Source organism: Coturnix japonica, chromosome 24, assembly GCF_054131305.1.
Source record: "Coturnix japonica strain WE chromosome 24, WE-NBRP24, whole genome shotgun sequence".
Classification (NCBI taxonomy): Eukaryota; Metazoa; Chordata; class Aves; order Galliformes; family Phasianidae; genus Coturnix; species Coturnix japonica.
The window spans coordinates 3752501-3766290 of NC_140686.1; the positions used below are offsets into that span (position 1 = coordinate 3752501).

Below are 13790 nucleotides of genomic sequence, written 5' to 3' on the forward strand. Positions count from 1 at the left end.
GCTGTGCCCCATCCTGCGGCGCTACGTGTGTCCGCAGTGCGGCGCCACGCGGGACAACGCGCACACCAGGAGGTTCTGCCCGCTCACCCCGGCGTCATATCGCTCTGTGTATGCACCGAGAGCACGGGGACACGGGGACGGCGGTGACTGATAGCAGGTAATGGGGTATGGGGTTATAGGGGCTATTAGGTGATGGGGTTGTGGGTTATGGGGTTATGGGGTTATTTATGGGGTTATTTATGGGGTTATAGGGGTATGGGGTTATTGGGGTTTGGGGTTGTGGGGTTATGGGGTTTATAAGGGGTTATGGGCTATAGGGGTTATGGGGTTGGCCCCCACATATTGTACTGTGTGTGTCGGGGCAGTTGTGGTGGTGATGATGTTAATTAAGGCCGTAATTACTAATTACTATTACTAATAACGCACTCTGTGTCATCCCCAGGCTGTGCTGAGCGCAATGTGGGACAGAAGGCAGCAGCTGGGCACCAACTGTGCACCATCATTAGTGCACTATCACTTGTGCACCATCATTTGTACACCATCAGCTTTACACCATCACTTTACACCTTCAGTTGTGCATCATCACTTGTGCACCATACCTTTGCACCATCACTTTGCACCACTACTTTGTACCATCATTTGTACAACATCACTTGTGCACCATCACTTTGCAGCATCCCTTTGCACCTTCAGTTGTGCACCACCACTTTGCACCATCACTTGTGCACCATCAGCTTTACACCCCCACTTTACACCCCCACTCTGCACCAGGAGCAGAGCTCAGCAGCTGTTTCCTGTTGTGTTGTTGTGTTATTGTGTAGTTGTGTTGTTCCAGCCCTGCTCACACTCGTGTGTTTATTGCACCATTATGGGCTTTTTTCCCCCAATAAAGCCCCACTCACAGCTGCAGCTTCATCCTGGCTCGTCCCCCTCCATCTTCCTCCTCCTCCTCCTCCTGCTGTTGTTCACCCCCCGGCTCCGCTCACGATGCAGCCGCAGCAGCGACTCCAGGGCACGATGGGCGCTCATCACACGGCGGCTGTAGGATAATGGGACCCCATAGGGGATAATGAGACCCCATAGAGACCAATGAGACCCCATAGGGAACAATGAGACCCCACAGAGACCAATGAGACCCCATAGGGGGCAATGAGAGTCCCCATAAGGGACAGTGTGACCCCATAGGGGATAGTGAGACCCCTATAGGGCACGATGGGCGCTCATCACACGGCGGCTGCAGGGACAATGAGACCCCATAGGGGACAGTGAGACCCCATAGAGACCAATGAGACCCCATAGGGGATAATGAGAGCCCATAGGGGATAGTGAGATCCCACAGGGGACAGTGAGACCACACAGGGGACAGTGAGACCCCATAAGTGCCAATGGGACCCTAACCCTAACCCCCCCCCAGCACTCACTTGAGGTTGGACAGCTCGAGGATCAGCCCCCCCAGCACCGCAGACGCATCCTCACGTGGTGCCACCTCATTCCTGGGGGTCAAAGGGGGTGAAAATAGCACCAATCCGGGGCTTTTTAAGCCCAAAATGAGCTGAGGCCGGGTCCCCATCGGCGTCCACAGGGCACAGAGGGGCTGCAGGCTGGGAGGGGGTGGGGGGCTGGGGGGGAAATGGGGTGAAATGGGGGCAACTGGGGCAACAGGGGATGAACTGGGGGGAACTGGGATGAACTGGGGTGAATGAGGGTGAATGGGGGGGGATTGGGGGATATGAGAGTGACTTGGGGGGACTGGGGTGATGTGGGGTGAATTGGGGTGAATGGGGGAGAATTGGGGGGATTGGGGGGGTCTGAGAGTGACGGGGGGGGAACTGGGATGAACTGGGGTGAATGGGGACAAATTGGGGGGGATTGGGGGAACTGAGGGTGACTTGGGGGGGGACTGGGGTGAATTGGGGGGGATTGGGGGGATCTAAGAGTGACTTGGGGGGGAATTGGTGTGACTTGGGATGATTTGGGGGTGAATGGGGGGGAACTGGGGTGAACTGGGGCACCAAGGGCTGAACTGGGGGGAACTGGGATGAAATGGGGTGAACTGGGGGGATCTGAGGGTGACTTGGGGGGGAACTGAGATGATTTGGGGTGAATGGGGGCAAATTGAGGGGGACTGGGGGATATGAGAGTGACCTGAGGGGGGACTGGGATGAATTTGGGTGATTTGGGGGTGAATGGCGGAGAACTGGGGTTAACTGGGGTAAGTTGGAGTGATTTGGGGTGAACTGGGGTAAATTGGGACAATCTAGAGTGGAATGGGGGGTAAACTGGGGTGAACTGGAGCTCTATGGGGTGAAGTCGGACAATGTGGGGTGCAGTGGGGTGCTATGGGGCTGTTCCCTATGGGTTCTCATAGTACTCTGGCATTACCTGCAGCAGCTCGGTGTCCCCCCCTGGCACCCCACTGTGCTCCGGTGCTGAGATGTGGGGCAGCCCCACAGTGCCAGCCCCATAGCGCTCCTCATGCTCTGCCCCACAAGTGGGCTCCGCTTTGGCTGCCCACTCCCCCTCCAATGGCTCTTTGGTGGCCTCAATGCATTCTGTGCCCCCATCGGTGTCACTATGGGGCTGTGGGGTGCTATGGGGCTGTAGGTCCCCCATATCAGGGCTGTTCTGGTCCTCCTGCTGCTCGCAGCCATCCATCCCATCCTGGAACAAACCCCCCCATAACCTGTGTGCTCCCTGCCCCATAGCCATGGGGAGCTGTGGGGTGACGCTGGGGGGGCAGAGGCCCTGTCCTACCTGTGCCAATGGGGCCGCTGTGGGGCTGAGCTCCTCCATCACGCTGAGCTGTGGGGTGGCTGCTGGGCCTCCGTTATCAGAGCGGCTGGGAACCAAACAGACCCCAAACCCCATCAGCTGGGGGGCACCAGGACCCATTGCTGGCCCCAGGCCCCATTCCTACCCCCAAACCCCATTTCTGCCCCCATTTTCACCTCCAGCCCCCCCTCTGCCCCCCACCCTCCCATTTCCCCCCATTACCTCTCTGTTCCATCTCCATGCACTGAGTCCATCCCTCCGCCATTGTCCAGAGCGTCGCCTCCAATCATGGCCCCCATACTGATGTCCTCCATATTGGTGTCCCCCCCATTTATATCTCCCCCATTGCTGTCCCCCATATTGCTGTCTCCCCCCTTGGTGTCCCCCATATTAGTGTCCCCTCCACTTACATACCCCTCATTCCTGCCCCCTCTATTGGTGTCCCCCCCATTTCTGTCCCTCTCCTTGATGTCCCCTCCATTGATGTCCCCCTCATTGGTGTTCCCCATATTGCTGCCCCCTCCATTGGTTTCCTCTTCCTCGGTGCCCCCCATATTAGTATCCCCCCCCTTGGTGTCCCCTCTATTGATGTCCTCCCCCTTGGTATCCACTCCATTAGTGTCTGCCATATTGGTGTCCACCATACTGGTGTCCCCTCCCTTGCTGTCCCTCCCCTTGGTGTCCCTGTCCCCTCCATTTTTGTCCCCTCCATTGGTGTCCACCATATTGGTGTCCGCCATATTGGTGTTTGCCATATTGGTGTCCCCCCCCTTGGTGTCCCCTCTATTGTTGTCCTCCCCATTGGTGCCCCATCCAATCATGTCCCCCCCCTTGCTGTCCGCCATATTGGTGTCCCCTCCATTGTTTCCCCCCTCATTGGTGTCCCCTCTATTAGTGTACCCTCCATTGATGTCCCCCCCCTTGCTGTCCCCCATATTAGTGTCCCCCCCATTAGTGTCCTCCATATTGCTGTCCACCATATTGCTGCCCACCATATTGCTGTCCCCCATATTGGTGTCCCCTCTATTAGTGTCCCCTCCATTTGTGCCCCCTCCATTGATGTCCCCCCCCTTGCTGTCCACCATATTGTTGTCCCCACTATAGTCGTCCCCCACCTTGTTGTCTCCCCTCAGTCCTGCCCTGACTTTGACATTGGGGCCATCATAGTGGTCAACACCTGCAAGAGGAACAGCAGCTGCTTGGACGCCATTTTGTGGCCATTTTGAGGCCCTTTGGAAACCATTTTGTGACCATTTGGTAGCCATTTTGAGGCCATTTTGCGGCTGCTTGGAGGCCATTTGGTGGCCATTTTGAGACCGCTTGGAGGCCCATTGGAGGTCCAATGGGGGGGATCTAATGGGGTGGGGGTCCGATGGGGGGGGTTCAGTGGGGGAGGGGGGGGGGTACAACGGGGGGATCCAATGGAGGGCGGGGGGATTCAATGGGGGGGGGGATACAATGGGGGGGGGATCTAATGTGGGGGGGGGTCCGATGGGGGGTGTACAACCGGGGGGGTCTGTGCTCTGTCTCAGGCATACAAGCCTGTTGGAAGGAGTGCATTGAGGCTGCAGCGCCCAGATGATAAACCTGAGTTTGCTGTCACCAGCAACCAAGCTTACGGTTAATTTCTGAAACAAGATTAGTGATAGTATTTCCACGCAGCTGGCACAGAAGCTTCTTGGATTACAGTGCTGACAACACACATTCACCAGAGCCAGCAATTACAAAAAAATTCCCCACTCCCACCAGACCTTGAAGGACAGAGACCAATTTAGGTTTCTTCACTCTCACGAAGGGGAGTAAGTAAGAAGTTTCACTCAGTAATTCAACCTTACAGAGGCTACTTATTAATTCTGTGAATTTAAGGAATTATAAAATGATGGATAAAAATCAGAAGTATTTTGTATTTAAATATATGTATACATTATACAGTTATTCTAATGCGACATCAAATGATTACCATTTTGCCCACAGATGTGAGAACTGTTAAGAGAAAATATACTTGATTTTAACCACTGTAGATCACTCATGGCACATACCTAAAGACAACATAACAGCTGAAAGCAGTAAATGGGAAAAACACTGTACAAAGTATACAGATTGGGCTGCACGTGCATCAAGTGATTTATTAACACAACGAGGTTGGGGGGGAAGAAGAATTAAGTTTGATACCTGTTGTCTTCGTTTCTCCTCTTCAATAACAGCTTTGGCTTCTGCCTCTTTTATCTGTCCAGACATACAAAGTGATAAGTAACTGTTGTAAAAGCAGGTAAAACTATTATCTTACAGAGCCATAATTTATAGAACAGTTCTCAGAAAAGCGAGCAAAACCTTCACCAAGTGAGCTGTGAGCTTACTCAGATTCTAAAACATTCTGTGAAAAACCTCTATCAATTCATGTTTGAAAAACATGGAACATAAGAGACGCTACCATGTTATAAAACTAAACTTCTGACTAACTGGAAAATTCAAATGACAAATATAAAACCTGGGGAAAATATAAATATATATATTCATTAATACCAGGGAAAATTCCTTAATAAAGTCACTCTCTAAGCTTTCAGTAACTCAATCCTCAATTCAGCACACTGTACACTGATGGGTAAATCCTTATATATGTATGTAATTTACACTCACACACTTCATTCCAAGTAATTAAATATGCCCTGACTGCTAGAGCAAAAGGAAATCTCCACTTTTGTACCAAATGACATATTGGATAATGCATACTCATATTGTTCGACTGCTCTTGTCGTAATGGAAACTGTCAATGCAATTACATTTGCTTCACCATCAGAAAGTTTTATGAAAAATAAAACCTGGAACTACAACTGATCACTCTACAGAACTGTTACATAGCATTCAAGACAGCAAATTAAATGCCAGAAACTTAACCAGTTCATGCACCACTTCCTCATGTTTCCATAAAAGGCCTAGAAAAACAATGTGGATACTCTGTCTCTTTAGGTGAGATTATGCAGCAGTTTCTTTACTTCAAACAAAATTATTGGAGAGCATCCATGTTTACAATGGGCTGAAAAGCACATGCAGTTGCTGAAAGCTCTCTATAATTGTGGCAGTCACCTAATACTGTGTGACAGGAACACACAAGATAACACTTTGCTAACCTTCAAAGTAAAAGTAAGGCCTAAATGAAGTGCTTCTATAGCTCTCACTAGCAGTAATGATTTTATTATCATTGATTAGCACTTCTTGGCTGAAGAGGAAATCTCCAGTTCCAATGTACATTAAAAATAAAGAGGTAATAGAGCATTACCTTAACATAGTGTTTCATCAAGTGAGTTGACACTATCTACAAGTAGTGCAATTCTCAGCAATAAGCCAGATTCAATAGTCCAAAAATTAAATGTGCAATTAAACTGTACGCTGAGTTACACTGCATTTCTTGCTATTACTGTCTTGAAAAAATAACGATCTGCCTGTTTTTTCCAACTTTTCTCAAGGCAATGAAGACAACATAACTAAAATGGATACACCACCTCAGACGCCTTCCGTTTCATTTCCTTGCATAACACATCACACTCCAGTGAAACTTGGCCTTCTTGTATCTTGCTGCACTGTACTTCCTGTTAAGTATAAATTGAATTGTTTGTAATTCATTTCCCTATATAAAAATTTAATTATAACGTTCATTTTGTTGGGAAAATTGTAAAACAATTTTATTCAGTATATTTACAGAATGAAGCTAATAAATAAATATTATTTGAAACTGTAACTGTATTCAAGCATCCTTTTCTATTTTCCTTCTTTCTGATAAGCTAAACTGAAACAAGGATAAATCAAATGGTTCAGTTTAATTTTTCTTGTCTTTTTTTTTTTCACTTATTTATTTAAGACAAAGCAATATAACCTTGTGAACTGTTACAAAAGATACCATGCAAAGTAACTAATAAGTAACTCTTCTGAAACTTCGTATCAATTCTCTAAACTGGCTGAAACTACAGGGCAAGGTCTGGTCATGGGAAGATCTCCCCTACTTCCTTCTCCTTCCTCCCCCTTACATTGAAGGCCAAAACAAACAAACAAACAACAACAACAGAAAAAAAAAAACAAAAAAAAAACCACCAACAAAACCAAAACAGAATACCAGCACAGAGAGAAAGTTATAATCTTATAATCTATACTACTAGGCTATGAAGAATTTTGTCAGGAAAGCACAGTAACATAGCCAGAAGCTATTCTGGTTTTCATGCTTTCTGACAATATGCAGAACAATTTTCATAGCATACAGCAAAATCCAAAAACTAACTTCTTCAGAGCAATTCCAGCATGCTAAGATAAACCACCTGCCTAGATGGTTAAGAATATGGTCCACTACAAGTTGTGGGTTACAAATTCAAGTGGTTTATACGACCTTGCATGTTTACATGCATAGCCTCATGATGCAACAGTTAACTTCAACACCAGAAAAGGAAGAAAAAATCCTCCTGTTTTGCACTCAAATTATGAGCTCCCACATTTGATATTAATTGTGATGGTTCAGATGAGGCATATTTACAGAGCAGCTTGGAATACGTGTCCTGTCAACTCCCAACTTTACCAGTAGTATACACAGACAGAAGACTGGTAGAGGAGAATTCAACTGCAAATATTAGGTACTCAATTCTGTTTCTCCTTATCTTCAAGATCGCAGGCTGCAGGCACAAAAGACTAAATATACAGGTACACTATCCAATCCAAGCTAAGAAAGAAGTACACTATCTGCTGTAAGTATGCAGCTCCAAGCAAATATGCATAAGGACCTTCTGGAATCAAAGATACCCTAATTACGATCTCAGGCAAGGGCAGATGCATAAAGCAAACGTTAAAAGACATCATCTTTCACACTACAGAAACGAGTCATATTTCTGCAGTCAGATTAGCTGCAACTAATACACAGTCCAATTATCAATGGCTTATTGGTTCTACCATCATTTACCCTCTACACTGTAGCTCTCTGTACAAAAGAGAGCATGGATTTGGGGCTTGACCTGGAAACAGTGAGATGATATTTAAGGTGGGGATAGTGTTTTCTTCTCTTTCTGAAGGGAGACACCATTTCACTAGGAATCAGAAGGACCACTTCGTGGCTATTTAAATAAGTGGGCTGTCATCATATAAGAATTAATTTTTATTAATTATATAATTAACTCATAACAACCTTTCCACCTTATTAAAATCAAATTTACAAGATTGAGGGGGGGGGGGGGAAAGTAACCGTCATCATATTTAAGGACCATAAAACTTTCAGAATAGCAGATCTGGAATGTTCCATTTCAGGCCACTGTAAAAGTGAAAAGTGAGCATCCTAAACATTAATTTCATTGCTTCTTGCTACCACATTTCAATTGGACATCCACATAATCACTGAAGACATCCCGGCACTCTGGGACAATAAAATCTGAACTGGTCTGAAATAGCTATACAGCGTCAGAACTCAGCAGAAGATGATAACACATTTCAGTTTTCCAAAAGCAGTATGAAAATTAGGGACAGCAACAACTAGATGTAACAGAGCTATCATGGAAATACCCATCTTCCTTATTCAATTAAGTCTGGCATAAGAAACAAGACCTCAAAGATCATCAAGTCCAACTGTAAACCTATATCTTAAGGAACAAGAAGCAGAAGTATACACGCAACCAATGATATTATTGATTTTACTGAACACAGTAGAGTAAGATAAACTGAAATTAGTAAGAGCACTTAGTCACAACAAAATAATTTATCCTCAGCAGAAGTCAACATTTCAACTTACAAATAAAGAAAAGCTAGTTTTTTATAAGCAGAGACTGCTCAATTTGAAGCACGTACTCTGGGCATTACCATCCTTTCTCTTGAACATGCGCCCTGCAAGATCTGAGATTTCTGAAGACATTTCTTGGAGAAGCTAAGAACTCTGGGGAAACTGCATCTGTGTGGAAAGCTCAGAAGTTAACTGGGTCTTGAAAATAATTTAAGCATGCTTTGTTCAAGCCAGATAGTGAATTTTTCATTAAGTTAACACTTGTCAAGAGGTCACAGCAGCCTCTGTTTTTCCCCTCATCATACTTGATAGCTATAAGCTTTGTCCTTTACCTCTGCTGAAAGCTAAGGATGCTGATGCCTCTGTTTGCTTTAAGGGCCTCAGACAACCATCAATTAGGAATTCAAAACATCTGTGACTGTTCCAATTTATGTAATTATAAACTTCTCAGTTCCTAATGAGGAAAATGTGCTTTGACTTCTTAAATCACTCCAGATCATCTGATTATTTTCCTAATGGAACTACAAAAATTGAAGTGTGCTTGAAGAGAAAGGTATTGCAAATCTGGGAGCTAACATTTTCTACAATGAATTTTATGTTCCTTAGTGAATATTTTGATTGTTCCACCCAGACTTTCAGCTGCTGTTGCTGCTCTGCTCAAGTAACTGATTCTATTCCAGTCTTGACCAGAGACAATCCATGTACACAAGCCTAGGAACATACAAAGAAAATGTGTCACTCTCAGAACTGCAACTTCAAAACTTACCTTTTTCAGTCACTTACAAGGACACTTGAGTTTAACCTTCTGGCTGCAGTTCAGAGGACAATCACCTGAATGGCAAATCTCTTCACACCGGTGACCACAAGGCAACTACAAGCAAAACAAGAAATACCCCACCAATGAATAACTGAAATTGCATGCAGTCTATGAACTAGTTTTATTTCAGACACAGCAGCTAAACAGAAAACTCATTCAGCTCATCAGGTTTGTCTTCCTACCTGCAAAACTGGAAAGAAAAAGGTCAACTTATTTCACTAGTTACTCAGAGTTTTTTGGTTCACATAGAATTATTTATCTTTTACTGGGAACGCTTGATCAAAAAACAATTTTTTCTTTCAAATGTTACAGGAACAGTCATCTCCACAATGATTCATATATCGACTGCCCTAACTACCTGTATGATGGAGGAATAAAAGTAGATGAAGTAAGAAGAAACTGAAAACTGAAATGAAGTGTGATGTGACCCAGCCTGACCCACAAATTGCTAACAAGAGGGTAGAATTAGAAGCAAAAATACCACAAAACTAGGTTTTATGTGCAAGAACCTTGCAAACTATGCAGGAGTCAAATACAGGCCACCAATATTCTTACACCTGAATTAATTTCACTAAATCCTAAATTTCTGCATTTGGTAAATTATCCTGTTTTTGACATCTGATAAATAGCATTTCCTTTTTTTAAACTATCAGTGAAAATTTTAACACTTATAATGAAACTCTTATTATTCCTTACTGTATATTATTATTCATTACTGGGATAATTTATATATGCTGCTGCCTTTTAGGGATGTAACAGTGTTTCCAGAACAACATTAGAGATTAAAAAAATAATTCACAAGAATAAAAACAAGTTTTCTTCCACAGCGTGTTGGGAGCTCAACTGACCTTGCGCAGGTCCCAAACAAAATCTTCATAACGATGATCTTTCATTTCCAATTACATAAATCAATACTGTCCAATACTGTTTATAAACAAAGGCAATAACTCATGTAAGATACCCAACTGATTCATTTATAAAGGTAGGTTTAAACAATATCACTCCCTGTACAGAAAGAGTTGGGGGAAAACACACTGGACAAATGACCACAGAGGCTCTTCCAGGATCCCACCTTAAGAGGCAAGAGCTTTTCCATTCATTTACATTTATTTTATCCAGCCATTAGTTCTTATCCACAGACTGAAAAATTTCTCTACTGTCCTTTCATAACAGGCTCTTTATTCCCATAATATTCCCTTCATTGAATTCCAACAGCTTCAATCAATGTTTCTTGAATATAGTAGCCAGAACTGCAAGTAATATTCCAGCTGGAAGAACATTGTACAATGCCTTAATTGCAGCTTATTCTCCACAGAATATCTTTCCCTATACATCTTCCACTCTCATGTTCACTTCTCTCCAGTTATCCATGCTGCAACAGTAAGGATTTCTACTGTCTCCCAGGAGGGTTGTTATTGGCCTTGACATGCCCAGTCTCACTGGTTTTTCTGTATCTGTACCATGTCCCAAACGCATGTGTTCTGCTGCACATGCGTTTCCTCAGTTGTCACCTACTGACAACACACCACAAATTCTCATAAGAAAATCCCAACGAGTTTTTGGTGCCAAGGTCATTACTGCAAACAGTGCAAGACTAGCCCTCAATTTGAGCCCTTGGAAAATCCCCTTATTGCCAACATTTCTCGTTCCAATCACTCCTGCAGGAATTTTTGTTGTTGCTTATGGCTTTTGAGGTGGTTGCCCTAAATAAAAAAAAGAACCACAAGCAGTTGTTTCCTTCAGCAAACACCAACTCTCGCAACGATCATCTCTTTTACATGAATTAGCTGTTTACTGTCTGGCACAGCCTCAAGAGCACAAGTGAAGTATGACATACGGGTCTACATCTCTTCTCTTTGTCTGGAGGAAAAAAGGAATTGGTTGTTCTATCAAAGAAGGAATTCAGTTTTGTCTGGCACAACTGATCACCTGCAAATCTACTTGAACTCTGCCTCATTGTTAAAAGATGGGTTAGATGCTCATGATTAAGCCTTGCACATGCTGAAGTCAGGCATGCTTCCATTAATAATGTCAAAGCCTGAACAGTTACATACCACCAGAGCACAGCACAGGAATATACTTAATGCAATACCAAAAATCTTATTTGCTTATTGAGTTCATACACAGCTCACATTCAGTGGGATGCAGGACAAGAATGAAGCTGACAGTTTCAGCTGCTTCTCAACCCCTCCAGTGCAAACACAACATAAACTCATGGGAAGCAGTTCTATGAGTGGCAAAACAACAGCCCCAAGAGCTAAGAGAACAGAAGCAATCCAACCAGTTCTGCCAGATAAGTGCTGTAGTGGGAAGGGAGGTGGTTTTGTCCATTTATTTTTTGCAAATGTTGAGGTGCTAAAATAGAATGTGTTTATCCCCTTAGATCTTTTTCACTGTAAATATTCTGTTGTTAATAGCTAGTAAACTAAAGGCTGAAAAGAACAGGCTTTATATTTGTCATAGCAAGCCCATTAAAAGAAAGCAGTATAACCCACAACTCTGAAAACAATCAAACAGAAATCTTCATGAGCATTTTCCACTTTGGGAATGCATTTAAATCCTAACATTATGCCTGGTGATGACAAAAACCGTCAACATTTATGGATGCTTAACTAATCTTCACCAGCAGGTAATAAGCTATCTGTTAATGCACACATGAGAATAACCCCACTCTTGAGCAGCTGTCTCAAAGTTACAAACATAAGCCAAGCTTATCACTTCCAACCCATGGGGCAGACTCACCAGTTTTAAAGTGTAGCTCTGCTCTCAGAGCTCTGTGAAAACCTGTACTGCTGAAGCTAGACACTGAGAAGGATACATGCTTATGATAGAAGCAAAGCTTTCATTGCACAGTAATAAAATGTAATGGAATACTGGCGGGGAGGTTCAACCTCTACTGCCATCCCACTAACATCTGCCTCTGATGTCATGGGCTGACATAATAAAATAGGAGGCATTACTTTCAGAGCAGCCCTCATAGATGCATTACAATGGGGTCCCATGTTTTACAATAAGATAATAGCAGAATGCACAGTAAAAGCACAAAGTACTGTTATTTTGTTGAAAAAATAATAATCACACGGAGCAAAGAAAAACATGTTAAACAGACCCACAACTACTGGTAATGGACATGTAAGCAATGGAAACAGCAATGGAAACTGTTAAAACTTTTGTTTAAGATCTGTCCCAAAACATCTGCTAACGTGATCATAAGAATTTAATCACCCCTGATTAAAAAAAGTTACATTTCCTTCAACAGGATATTTAGCTATTGCTACCAAACAAAGCAAAGAACTTTTTAATTAAAGCTTCACATCCAACAGCTGTAGCAGTATCAAAGACTTTGCTTCTCCCTTTAAGCAGATAGGAAATACGAGCTGTACCGCACAACATTTGAAGTCTTTCTTAATAGCTCAATACTACCACATGCAAAACAAAAGCATGAAACCTGGCAGGACTTTTCAATTCCTGCTGTATTTTTCCCAAGGCACCAGACAATACAGCTGATTTTCATAATCCTTGGAAGAAGCACAACACCTGCAATTCAAGTACAATGCTTTCCACCATTTCCATTAATCAAAAAGACAAACATCTCAAAGCTTCAGGAGAATACTGTATTCCATTGAACCTAAACTGCACCATGCCGAACGTGGTGGAGTTACAGAATACACTGATTTTTAATAAACATTAGTTTTCCTGAGCTCTTCTGGTAAACCAAGCTCAGATTCTGACACCGAAAAGGAAATTCTCATAAAAACTAACCTGGTATTTACTTTTGGGCTGCTAAGATAACACAAAAACATTTCAGGTTTGGTGTTGAGGAGACAATTCTATTTAGGCATGAAGAAATTAAGAAGAACAGAGAGTACTTCTCAGGTTATCAGAACAGGACTAGGGAAAGCAGGAGGAACAGAAAAACAAGGACAGGAACTACGTGAAGCAGGACTGTGCTAACACATTTCAAGAAAATTACTAAGACAGAACTAGAAACACAGGAAGAGAAGAGAATGTATTTTTATGTAACTGATTACACTACAAAGTTTTGCATGTAGATGAAACAAGATAAATCCATATCTACAGGAATGAGAAGAGTTAACCAAAAGCCTTATCCAACTAAAACAGACCCTGCTGTCCTGAGTCTTCTGTTCACATCCCACTGAATTCAATTCTAAAAAGGCCCTGCTCTACAAACGATGCAATTCTGAATTGCAGACTTGAATTCAGTAGTACTACTGGATGGATTTTAAACCTCAGACTGAGTCTTGGGAATACATCCAGAAAAATCTCAACAGTTAACATTAATCAAAATCAAAGAAGAGATATGGAAAAAATCTTTGAAGGGAACCTGAAGTACAGGAACACACAGTTCATGTTAAGAGATTAGAACTACTCCTGAAAATAAAGAGGAGGAAGCGTTGCAGCAAATAAAACCAAAGTAACAGAGAAGGAAATGGA

At 43.4% G+C, this 13790-nt stretch overlaps 2 long non-coding RNA genes across 2 annotated transcripts; one reads left to right on the forward strand and one right to left on the reverse strand.

Moving 5' to 3' along the window:
* Nucleotides 1–4264: 4264 nt before the first annotated feature.
* Nucleotides 4265–6508, forward strand: LOC146757060 (uncharacterized). Its single transcript, XR_014937019.1, has 2 exons — nt 4265–4571; nt 6237–6508. It is a non-coding gene; the product is annotated as an uncharacterized LOC146757060 (long non-coding RNA).
* On the reverse strand, nt 6273–9567 carry LOC146757061 (uncharacterized). Its single transcript, XR_014937023.1, has 2 exons — nt 9285–9567; nt 6273–6359 (listed from the first exon to the last, which is right to left on the reverse strand). It is a non-coding gene; the product is annotated as an uncharacterized LOC146757061 (long non-coding RNA).
* Between the last annotated feature and the right edge of the window lie 4223 nt (nt 9568–13790).